This window comes from Xiphias gladius, chromosome 23, assembly GCF_016859285.1.
Source record: "Xiphias gladius isolate SHS-SW01 ecotype Sanya breed wild chromosome 23, ASM1685928v1, whole genome shotgun sequence".
In the NCBI taxonomy this organism is placed as follows: Eukaryota; Metazoa; Chordata; class Actinopteri; order Istiophoriformes; family Xiphiidae; genus Xiphias; species Xiphias gladius.
In genome coordinates, this window is record NC_053422.1 from 23270755 (window position 1) to 23283534 (window position 12780).

Consider the following 12780-nt stretch of genomic DNA (forward strand, 5'->3'; position numbering starts at 1 on the left):
TAGACACATGCACACACACACACACAAACACACACACACACACACATACACACAGACAGAGCTATATTAATGGAAAGAAAAGGGCTTCATATAGTCACACACTCTATTTTAATTAGTGGAAAGTTGAAAGACGCACACACACACACACACACACACTTTGCTACTGCAGCCTAGTTCACTTAGCAGGGAAAAGAGAATGATTGACAGATGTGTGCGTGCATGTTCAGAGGCAAAATTCAAGCTGAGTATATTTGATTTGTTCTGTTGGCAGGATGTGTTGGAGTGCGTGTGTTTGTGCTCACTGTGTGTGTGGTCTGTCTGTGTGTGGTTCTCAGCATGATGTCTGTGTACCAACTAAATAAGTGGCTCTTGAGAGGTGGGGCAACGGGTGGGAGGAGATGGAGGGGTCCTCAGCAGTACAATGGGGCATCAAATGTGTGTGGCTCTTTGTGTGTGTTCCTCTATGCATTTGTATCTTTATCCATATACAAAAACACACACACATACATAATTCCCAGAGGACTAAATAAATCCCCTTTGTCCACAAAATAAATGGCATCATTTCAAACAAATTTTTTATTTTTTTTACTTTGACGCCATGTCTATTCAGATATAGCGTATTCACCTTGGACCATCTAATCATATCTCATCTAGAAAGTGTTGTATTAAAGACAACCTATTGGCTCATCCTCTGTTTAAAAATATACTCCTCATTAACAATTATCTAACGTTAGTCTTTTGCAAGTGACTAATGATCCACTTGCTCAGCCTGTCAACATTCAGCAGCATATATTGTTTTTGTGCTGCCAGCAATAAACTGAAATTGAAATTAAGCAGTGAAATAAAGCATTAGAGTGTTTTTTTTAATGATGTGCATATAGTAGTTTAATGTGAGACTATGTACTTTTGCTGAACAGTGGCCACAGTTGTCTCGAGTGGCAACTACAGGAAAATGGTACATTCACTTTTTTTTATTGTCCAAGATTCCCTTCCCTTGAAGACATTGACATTAGGTGGCCCAGCTTAGACAAGTTAAAATGTCTATTGGCTTATTGTAAAACCATGGACGTTTTTATCTGTGACATGCTAAAACGCAGCCTAACAGTAGCAAGCGGAGTCATAAACTTTGTGAACAAAGGCCTTTCTCAATACAGAGTACGCCAAGTCCGGATTCCTGTACTTGGGTGTTTCGAACTTGGAAAGTTCAAGTCAGGAGCCCAGACTCCCTAGGACGGGAGGAGTATTAGCAATTGGAACAGCAGCGTTCTTGTTAATATCAGCGACTCAGCTCGGCACTGATGATTACGCTTCAACACAACTGTACCTGACTACACTGTGACAAAAAAAAAAAAAAGCAACAACTCAAAGGTCCACAAACAGACTCTTTAAGGGCAAAAATAGAACTGACAGTGAGAGCAGTAAAAGATACACATGATATCAATTCTGTAATCTACAGTTATATTCAAAACCTTTTCATTTTCGTTTACTTATATTCATTCATTTTTAGTGGACTGTGGTGGTATTTCTGTACATACAGCATACATAGGTCCACAAAGGCCGTGCTTTTGTTCAACAAAATATGTATTTGCTATGTGTTCAGCTTCATTTTCTCAGACGAACTTCCAAAAGGAATTATATGATATACCAAAAGGTTATGGACAACAGACCCAGCAGTTAATGTACCAAAGGGCTTGCTGAGCCCACTATCGCTCAACAGTTTTGCTGAAGTGTTGATATGGAGCATTAAAGCAGTGGGACACATGGAGATTTTTGGTGGATAGTTTCATACCACTTACAAGATAAATTAGCTGGGGGGGGGTGATGTTGAGGAGTTTTTTTGCATTGTGAGTCTGTCCTGATTACCAACTTGAACAATTAAATATACATTATTTTGGAATGTCTTGGTCCATCGCACAAATCTCTTGTCTGTTTCTGCCTTGCTCCACTGTCTGGTAGAACTACCATAAAACGTGTTAAAGACTAAGCTACGACTGTACAGGTTACCCAGTAGCATCACAGGTGCCAGCGTTGGCCCTCGGCCCGGACGCTGACAACCACAGAGCTATAAAATGAGGTGAGACCTATGTGACTTCACAAGTAAGCTATGTGTGTTTACACTGCAGCCAGAAACACTGATGCAGTATTTCAAACCACGGCGGCGCGGACACACTCGCAGGATGACAAGTGAGCAAGTTTTTGACACACAAACGCAGAATGCACACTTTTGTCAGTCTAAACCTCGGCTCTTTTCTTTCATCGGTGAGAAATAGCACCTCAAAGTTTGATGTATTTATCTATACCTATTTTTTTTAATAAAGTTTTTTTCCTTGCCTGTTTCTGCTGTTCATTTCAAACATACACAGTTTCCTGTGCTAGAGAACGTGCGATTACTTCAACGGTATAAACTGTTGAAGTAATGGCTTCTTTCACTAATCTCCCACCTTGACTCTTCATTTGTGGTCTAGCCCTGTTATTCTTTTCCTCCATCTCCTTACCCCTTTTTCCCCTATTGTCTTTCTCTCAACCACTTACCCCTGTCTTCCTCGTCCTCCCTTCTTCCACTCCTCCCTCTCTCTTCCCTCTCTATGCAGTTTAAGTCTAAATCGGGGGATTTGGAGGGTGTTAAGAGCTGAGGTGTAAAACACCGGCTGGTTCTCTGTAAGCTCTGTAAGGAGAAAATAATCCAACACAAAGTCTTTTTCTCAACAGCAGCTCTCCTCCCCCTTAATCACCCTATTAGCTGCCTCACCTCTCCTCTCCTCTCCTCTCCCCCCTCTCCTCTAAATAATTAGATAAATTCTAATGTAAAACAAGGGTCAAACACCAAAAATGACCACTGTTTTGTCTAAGCTGAGTATTTGGTGCCTGAAGTTTAATGGAGAAAAGTTATCACATCGACCAAATAACACTGTCTTGTTAGTCATCATTTACGGTTGTTACGGTTGTTTGACTGAGTTTGTACGCGGCTTTTTCTACCTGTATTGATGTCCAACTAACAATGCACAACTAACAATGACGAGGCATTTGTTCTGATTGCAGGACGCCTTTTGTTCAATCAACCAATCATGCTTCATGTTTATTGATACCGAGCATTTCCATAAATTTCAGGCTTTGTGCTGAACGTGGAGGGGTTCATTTCTCACTGCCAGGCTCCTAGAATATCAAGGAACAATACACAAAACTGAAAAATGCAAAACAAATGGCAGGGGAAGACTGAGGGAGCCATTTAATCGTCTATCTTCCATGTAATCTCTCTGATGCATTCTCCCATTCAGTCTCCCCCAGAACTAAACAATAAACTGTTGCACACAGAAAAGAACGGGAAAGGTTGTCTCCTCTCACTTTTCCTCCCCACTCTCTCTTGCCCCTCCCTCTCTTTTTGATGCACTCTCGCCCATCTCTCTCATCTTCCTCCACTCACTTCCATCCTTCACCCTCTCTCTCTTTTTTATATTCATAGGATTTTAAAATGTCTGTAATGGCCCTGGTAGATCAAAACACTCCTTCTCCCACTGTGTGTGTGTGCATGTGTCGGCTTTTATGTGTGTATGTGTGTGTGTTTACGCCCCTGTATGTGTGTGTGTGTGTGTGTGTGTGTGTGTGTGTGTGTGTGTGTGTATGTGTGTGTGTGTGTGTGTGTGTGATTTGCATATTGTGGCTATGCTCTGATTGGCAAACTGGCAACATAGAGCCCAGCGGGGCATTTTTTTATTAAAAGGCCTTACCACAGACACACACACACGCACACACGCACACACACACACACACACACACACACACACACACACACACACACACACACACAAACACACACACAAACACGTACACAAAGTTAGGAACAGCCACTGGCCTGTATCAGAACCTAATGAATAATACTAAAGAGCTAGCACTAGGGGTTCTCCATGTATTGTTCTGTAATGCCAAGAGCAATAAAGATTTTTATTACCATATTTTTATGGGCACCAGACATAAGCTGGTGGAATAGTCACATATTTTATTAGCCGCTTGGACCAGTTTTTTATTGTTCAAAATGAAGTTGTGTTGTAATTTTTATATTTGACCAGTCAAGATGTAGAAGTACTGACAGGGATGTTTTATCACCTTAATATCCTGGGGAATTAATATTAATGCATTAAAATAGGTCAGCGTGTCAATGTCAGTCACATGTCAGCAATGGGTTCAGGACTTTTCATTTGGAATCAATCTGAAATATTGAGGATTGATCCTAAAAAATGACACCCCTCTTTTATTTAATTACATAAAGAATTTCAACAAAATATTACCAAACACTAATTCTGTAATGCGTTCTGTGATGTAGCCTATAGCCTCATAAGAGCATGAAACATTGACATAACACTGGAACAATATAAAATAGCTATTTTTTTAAAGGAGAGCGGGCAGTCCACTTTATTTGACACCATGTGGGCACATGAAATAATAAATGTACTTCCAGAACTAGCAGCTGTGGCTAGATCAGAAGAGAAAATATATGGAGCGGGAGGGCAATGAAAAAAGGGCAGGGGAAAAATCAGAAATGTGGATTTACATTTTCTGAAAGCCTAACCGTGTAACATGACCGTGGAACATACAGTATGTAACAATCATCAATCAAACAAGCAGATTCAGTCGCTCACTAGGAGCCTCAGCCCGAGCCGTCAACCATCTGTTTACCCATAATCAGTGGTGGAAAGTAAGCAAGTATGTTACGATTTTGAGCGCCTTGTAAATTACTGAAACATTTATTATGCTACTTTATACCTTTACTCCCCTACATTTCAGAGGCAAGTACCTTTTGCTCAATTGCATTTATTTGACAGCTGTTGTTACAGATGAATGTTTTTAATACAAAAAACATATCATAATCTTTTACTCCACTACATTCACAGCTCTCATTATTGACTTAAGTATTCTTAACTATATTTATATATATATATATATGTGTGTGTGTGTGTGTGTGTGTGTGTGTGTGTGTGTGTGTGTGTGTGTGTGTGTGTGTGTGTGTGTGTGTGTGCGTATAGAATAATAATTCAATAATATACTTTATATTATGGTATAAGCCTCTAAAAGAACCCATTCTGCAAAACAGACCATTTTGCTGCTAATACTACTGTTCTTCTGAATGCCTTACTTTTACTTATAATAGACTATTTTTACACTGTAGTATTGGTACTTTTACTCAAAAGGATCTTAATACTTCCTCCAACACGGCCCATAATTCTTTTATTAAAATGTCACAGAATTGGGCTTTAAACTATGAATTAAAGTCTTGAACCCATGACATCAGGTGCAGGTACATGCTGCTGCTGCAGGCACCCTAAACCTCCAAATCACTTCAGCAGATGATGTGGAAGCTTCTGTGAAAGTGTGGGGATTGACTGCTGCGACCCCTGGCCCACGATCACCACGAGCCGCCGTGTGTCGAGTGCTTGGCCCTGCCCCAATTTGAACTGCCGACCTCGGATTCACCAGCATTGTGTGGCCAGAAAATGTTTAAATAAGAGCAGTTTTATCTCACCAGCCTGTTGAAAAATGTCTAATTCAGAAGGTGTGAAAGGGGGATTTACTTAGGAGTGACATAAAGACACTCTGAGGGGCGATAATACACACTATCAACCTCTCATAGTGACACCAGAGATCAATGATGATCATTGCGGCTAATCCAGTAAACAGAGCTATAATGTTAATCCTGAGGGTAAACAGTTAATCTGAAATCATATTATGTCCGTTACAAACAGCAGCACTAAATAGCTAACTGCTCTGTGGCAACCGTAATCATAAAACCACCATTGTGTGTGTGTGTTTATGTGTGTGTGTGTGTGTGTGTGTGTGTGTGCGCCCTCTCTTGGGAAAAGCAATCTGTGAAATGTAAAGAGAAATGTTGCGATGTACTTTTGACTTTGTCAGCAATGTTCTAGCAGATTCTGACATGCTTTTTGCTTCCTTGCTGCTTGTACATTGTCACATAACATGACATAACATCACTGCGTTGTTATCTAACTCCACACCATTCACAAGAAGTCATTATCACAGAGCACAGCCATCTCCAGATTATCTTGTAATGAAAGTAAAGATGATCTCAGTGTTAAAAAGTTGATCTTTAAAACCCACAGAGACTAGCCCAGGCTGCTGCCCTCTCTCCTCTGTGATCTCTCTTATCGCAGAGCAGCTATTGCTGTGATGACACCCCAGCAGCACCTTGCTGATGGGAGACCTCCCCTATGCTATTTGGCTTTAAGTATATTTCTCCCCAGGCACCCTCTTCTTGGTCTTGCTGCAGCCACTCAAGGGTAGTTTGATTCATTGGACTGTATTCTTTGTTCTAGAAGATGATTTTATGATCATTTTATTATCAGCATAAAAGCCAAATCATTTCATCTCCCTCTCTCCGCAGAGGCAATTAGTTGGCTATATGAAAATCAAATAAATTAGTGTTCAAAAGCTTTCACTGAGTCACAGAGAGGCTTGATACAGTATCACTACTTTCTAGAAGATACATAGACATGGTGCCTATAAATATATAGGTACTGTTATAGTGAATGGTGGTGTCGTGTGTGTCTGTATATATTCGTCTACGTCTCGGTCATGATTTGACAGGCAGCCTGAGGGGAAAGAGAGGTCTGATGGGTATTATGCAAATAAAGCCAGCTGTTTGCTGCATTGGCAGACTCCTCATAACTCTCTTCTAGTTCTGCTGGAAGTGAGAAAATATTTTATCCCCAATTCTCTCGTCGCCACGTTCTCTCGCCTCTGCTTTATTTCCTCAGAGAAGGTATTTCTATAGACTGCAATTTTATATACACCCTTCTCTGCACATTTTACCGTTATTCCCCCGCTTCTGCCCGACTATCCATCTGCACTGTTACAGTAATGAATGTACAAACAGGGAAAGCTTCCTTAAGCATTTGTTGACTTCTACAGTATAAAGTAAATCATTCTGAGGCACTGAATCCATAGCTCACTGGAAAACAAACAATGAGCAGTTTTCCTTGGGTACGTCTCATGTTAATTTAGATATTTTACTACTGCAGCCACTGCGACTTAATTTCGGCCAGTTAGTAGAAACATTCTTTCCTCATTTTAGCACCTATTATCTAAGGTGGGTTTCTCTCCAATATTTCCTTCCATTCCTCAGTTTCGACTCTCCACTCACTTCAACTCAAGGAGACTGCACTGCCAAAGTAAAGTATATTACATTCATCCGTCTATCTTTTTTTTCTCTCCTCCTCCGATAGTGTCTTATCCTTGTCCTTCCTCGCCGTACGAACAGAACAAACATGACCACTTCACTGTGGGTGCGGAGGTCGTCGCTTGTGGGTATTTCCTTTGGTATGTTACAGGGGCATTTTCTTTTTTCATTGTGCCCAAAATTAAGTCCATAATTGTGTGTGCAAAACATTATCTTGAGGCATTATTACTTGATTGTTTGGAGGCGCCAGAAATTAAAATTTACATATTATCACCTTACAAAATATGTTTCAGCTAATATGTTAGCAAAGAGCTGCCTGTGTATACATTCAGCAGACACAGCAGCTTTAACGTTCATTCAGAGTCATGTTTTCCTTTCCGCTGGCGAAATTAATGCCTACTCACTTGCATTTTAACTCTGTTTTGGTCTCCACCAAATCCTGAGGTAAATAGCTCTTTAGCTGCTAAATGCTCCACTACATACACAAGCTATCTTTGTCTATCTGTTGCAGGAACAGGGTTTATGAGAGCCATGAGAGTGAAAATAATAAAGTTGCAGGCCTTAAAAACAAAACAATGATCTGAAGGACGCTAAATCACTCAGCAGAGCTGAGGGGAACTGCTAAGTGTGGCGATAATTATCTTTGGGTTCATCACTACAAGCAACCCCTCTCACATTACACATAGTCATTTAATCCATTGCTGATATAAAAGTATTTATTAGTGCAGCTTTAAAATGACCAGATTGATAAGAAAGTTAGTTGCATATTAAATATTTTGGCTGCAAGCTCAATGTAGCTAGAAATTACTATAACTAACCATGGCAGAAGGATCATAATGTAATGAGCATTTGGCAGTAACTCAGCTGCTGATTTGCACTAGCTAATCTAAGTCATAGGTGCTTGATATAGGAAATGAATGCAATAATTAGTATATGACATCATCTGGCACCTTCCAGCGACCCTTATAGCTGCTTATCCTCGAGGCTCAGTGACACAGATGTTAGCATTACATATTTAACGTACCAGATTTAACTTAGCAGCTAAAATATTCAAAGCTAGTTCAGGTGACGATCGCACCATTTGCAGGAAGACACGGTCCTTTTAATTATTTAAACCCCAGCCAATTACATAGGGAAATTTTTAGAATAGGCCTTTAGCCTAAATGTGTTTGATAAATTGTACCGTGATAATTCTAATTTTTGCACGATTTTGAACTTGATTCAAATCACAACATATCCTCTCATGCCATGTGCATGCGATCATTTACTTCATATAGACACTGAAATGTTTCAAACTACATGTGAACCTGGCATCAACCTGTCCAACTGTCCCTTCATAACCTTTTTAGCAGTATATTCCAGCTAAGTGATTTCTGCTGTGTATAGGACAAGAAACCAGCTCCTACTGAAACATAAAGAATCTATCCATCTAAAGTCAGTTTAACCAGCTTCTTCGCTTGCCATCAATATTTATAAATTTATATTCCCATGTTCCTTTTATCAGGATAGTGTATCATACAGTATAAAGGCAGGATCTTTTCATGCAAAAAGGCATAAATGAATGCTTTCTCTGAGAGCGGAATTGATTTGGTTGGTGTTGGCCTTACGGCGATTACTGACTTGAGGTCTTAGTCTACCTTGCTTCTTATTTACCGCTACATTAGTGGTGAAGCGCTGTATGCACCTCGACACACGTCTGATGGAAGCACCACAGCAGGCCTACAAATCAGTGTGAAATTACATCAACTCTATACTTTGAACTACATGTAAATGAAACTTGTCACAGTAGTGTTGGAAATGTCACCTGTCACCTCCATGTTTACCTTCTTGCAGCCTAGCTCGCAGGGTCTGGTAAATATATTTGTATATCCACTTGACTTGAGTGTTGTTTACCTGAATGGAAACTCAAAGCAATTGAATGTCGCTGAAAGCATAGTGACAGCTTGACCTCTGGTGAAGCAAGTGTTTCCGTAAAGCATAAATGTTTCTCTGATGTGTGTAGGACTCTTCTTCTGCTAGTTTTTCCACTTTGAGGAGAAAAAATAAGATATTAGAATAACATTTTTTACAAGCCTATTGAATTTATTATGACTTTGTGATACCTTAAGATGAAGTATATTACAAAGGATTTTTAAAAAGTATTTTTAAATGAGAGTTTTGAAAGACATTACAATAAACTTTTGACATTTGTTGATAGTTTTGTTAAGTAGAACACACACATTAAAGCTGAACCAATCAATATTTTGATATTAACAATGGATCAAATGACTCCATGTGATGTGAATAGGCTCGCTCATAGTACCGAACCCACCGAGAATTTTCTCTCGGCTATGCGGTGAGTTCTGGCATCTTTCAGCTCATTGTTTTGGCCTGCTAAGTCACTGTTTTCATTTAGTTCTCAGTGCTCTTATCAACTGCTTACCCAGTCAGGAATTAGCTAAATTTGAATCGCAATGATTCAAATTGATGGCCATTGGTGCGTTGTTTCATCACTTTCAACTATTGAGCTTTTGACTGTTAAATTCTTAATGAATAGTAAGTAAAGCTGCTTTTATTTAACTTGAATGAAATTTAATTGCTTATTTAGTCTGGGATATTTACTGATATAAAGAAATGAATTTAAGCCAAGTTTCCAGGAGCTTTATGTGTTTAGCTGGTATTAGCTTGTAACTTTACTTTTTAATTATTTTTTAACCTGACTTTTGGCTTGATGCATTTGACATCATTTGATGATATCACCATGCTGTTGGTTGATTGTACATGTAATAAAAATACAATAGTAATGGCTTAACATCATAATATCTCCAACTGGATCAATGCAAAGTAAAACCATGTGTTGCCTCACTTTGAGCTGCTGACAACAACTGAATGTGTGTGTGTGTGTGTGTGTGTGTGTGTGTGTGTGTGTGTGTGTGTGTGTGTGTGTGTGTGTGTCTGTGTGTGTGTGTCTAGAGGTAGATTTAAGCCTACTGTAACTGCTAGGGAAAGATCAATAAAAGATCAATATTATCATTCTCTCTATCTTTTACACACACACACACACACACACACACACACACACACACAGGGAATAAATGGCTCTAATCAATAATTCTATAGTGTTAACAGAACACTTCCACAGCAGTTAAAAGGCTTATTGCATACACTCTCTCTCTCTCTCTCTCTTTCTCACACAAACACACACACACAAACACACACACACACACACACACACACACACACACACACACACACACACACACACACACACACACACACATATAGAATGACTCAACACACACACAGACACTCATCAACAGAACTGTGAGCCAAATATTGAGTATTTTATACACATTCATGGCACCTGAACTAATCTGAAAACAGTTACAGGGAAAATCAATCATGTTGATTCACTCCACAGGTATTTTCTTTTATTGGTTTTGCATTCATGTGATGCATTAGGACTATCACTGTTACTTCTTTATGTTGCTACATTTTCAGTTCACAGATTCACTAATCAAAGGCTAAAATGTGGACATTTTAAGCCTTGTTTGCTGGCATAAAACAAGCAGCAGGATTCTCAAAGTCTTTCATTTGCTGTTTGGTTCAATCCTCTGCTCTGCGGCTATTTGCTGTTTAAACTGCAGAACACATCCAATAAAATATCTAACCAGAATGAATACAGCGATGATAAGGTGCTGTAATCAGTCAGTCATTGTCTTCCTCTATCCTTCCTTCTTCTCTTTGCTATCCCCTCCCCATTTCTCATCATCAGTCTCCCCTTTTCCTCTCATATCCCTCTCATCCTCCCCCATAGTCTGTATTGAGTTTAAGTTTATTTCTTATAAACTCTCGCCAGAATAAATATGAGAGGAATGAAAACTAAACGGTAAGCAGGCGATAATGGAGCATCCTTGGATGTGTGGGTGAAACAAAGTGAAAGAAACCACTCGTGGCCATGAAGGTACTTGCTCTCTTTCTTACCCTCCATAAGAAAGTGTTGAAAGTGAAGTATATTTTAATTCCCTCCCTCTCTCCCCCGTCTCCCTTGCGTTCTCCTTTTCGATGCCATATGCTCAAAGCTCCATCCCGGGCTCATTTGGAGTGCTACACACACACTGAAACACACACACCAGCTCTATCAAAGCACAGGAACAGCTGGCTTGCTCGATATGGATGACTACTCGCCTGTCAACTAGTTTCACACACACACACACACACACACACACACACACACACACACACACACACACACACACACACACACACACACACACACACACACACACACACACAAACATATACACACGCACACATCATCAAGCCTGGTGTGTCTTCCTTTTTGGAAAAGGCAAGAACGTGAGAGATGGAGAGAGAGAGACAGAGTGATAGAAAGAAAGAGTGGGTCAGAGAGTTAAATGAGTGAGGCAGAGAGAGAGAGCAAGTGAGAGACTTGAGGAGGAGTAAAATTAGTAAAGTCAGATTCATTTGACATAGCAATTACAGAAATGTGTGGATATTCACAATGATTTTATTAAACAAATTAATACTGAGTACTGCATTTGAAGAAGAGAGAACTGTTGTTATTATCTAAAAAATGAATATCAGTTAAAATGTTCACCACATCAACCAGCCTAAACTTCAACATTCTTAGAGAATAAAATTTCAAATAATAAATGGAGATATATATATATATATATATATAAATACACACACAATATATTATATATTATATATATATTTATATATATAATAAAATAAAAATATAAAGAAAGAAAAAAAGTAAAACCCCTGTTTTTAAATCACTGATTGGGGGGTGTGGCCAAAAGTGCAACATGCTGAAAGTTTCCATGCATGGAGACTAGTTTCCTACGACTTAATTTAAAAAGCTATATATTATATTATTTCAGTTTATTTACATATATGAAGAGAATTGTTAAAATTACAATATGCAGTTTTGGGGGGAGTTGCATGCTGAACCTATTTAAATTATTTTCAGGGTATCCGTCCACACAGCTATTGTACAGCATCTCCCGGCTATGGCACAAGTTTTAGTACAGGGGTCTATACAGACTTGCTAATGCAAAACTAGCTCCTGCATCCAACCCTGGACTTAACCCATATATGTAAGTTTGATATTGATGTTCTTATCTCACTCTTGGAAAGAAAGCAAATAAGCATATATTCCAAATTACCACTCTCTTCCTTTAAAGGTTTATAAGCTACGTAATGCTGTTGGTTATAGTTTAAAAGTTTTTAAAAAGTGTTTTTTTATTAAAAAATATACACTTTTTCTGTTAGCCACCATACTAAGCATTGTGTTTAATGGCCAAATATTTCTTAAACATTTACAAAGCATTACTTGGTCCTCCCTTGTGTTAAATTATATTTATAATTTTTTGCTTAAGAGCTAATAGGTGGCTTATTATGAAATTGTTAGATGATATAAAATGAATTTAAATTATTCAGAATTACTTTTAAAACAATATATTATTATTATTGTTATTATTATTAGTGTTATTATTATTATTACTATTATTATTACTATTATTATTTGGTATCCAATGGTAAATAATATGCGACCTGTTTCTGCTAAGATCATCATAACCACTTAT

General features: G+C 38.7%; 1 protein-coding gene across 1 annotated transcript in view; it reads right to left on the minus strand.

The window, feature by feature from the left end:
* The window catches only part of LOC120785812 (AF4/FMR2 family member 2-like), a 134314-nt gene that overhangs the window by 69948 nt on the left and 51586 nt on the right, over positions 1–12780 (minus strand). The gene's annotated exons all lie outside the window — the stretch shown is intronic.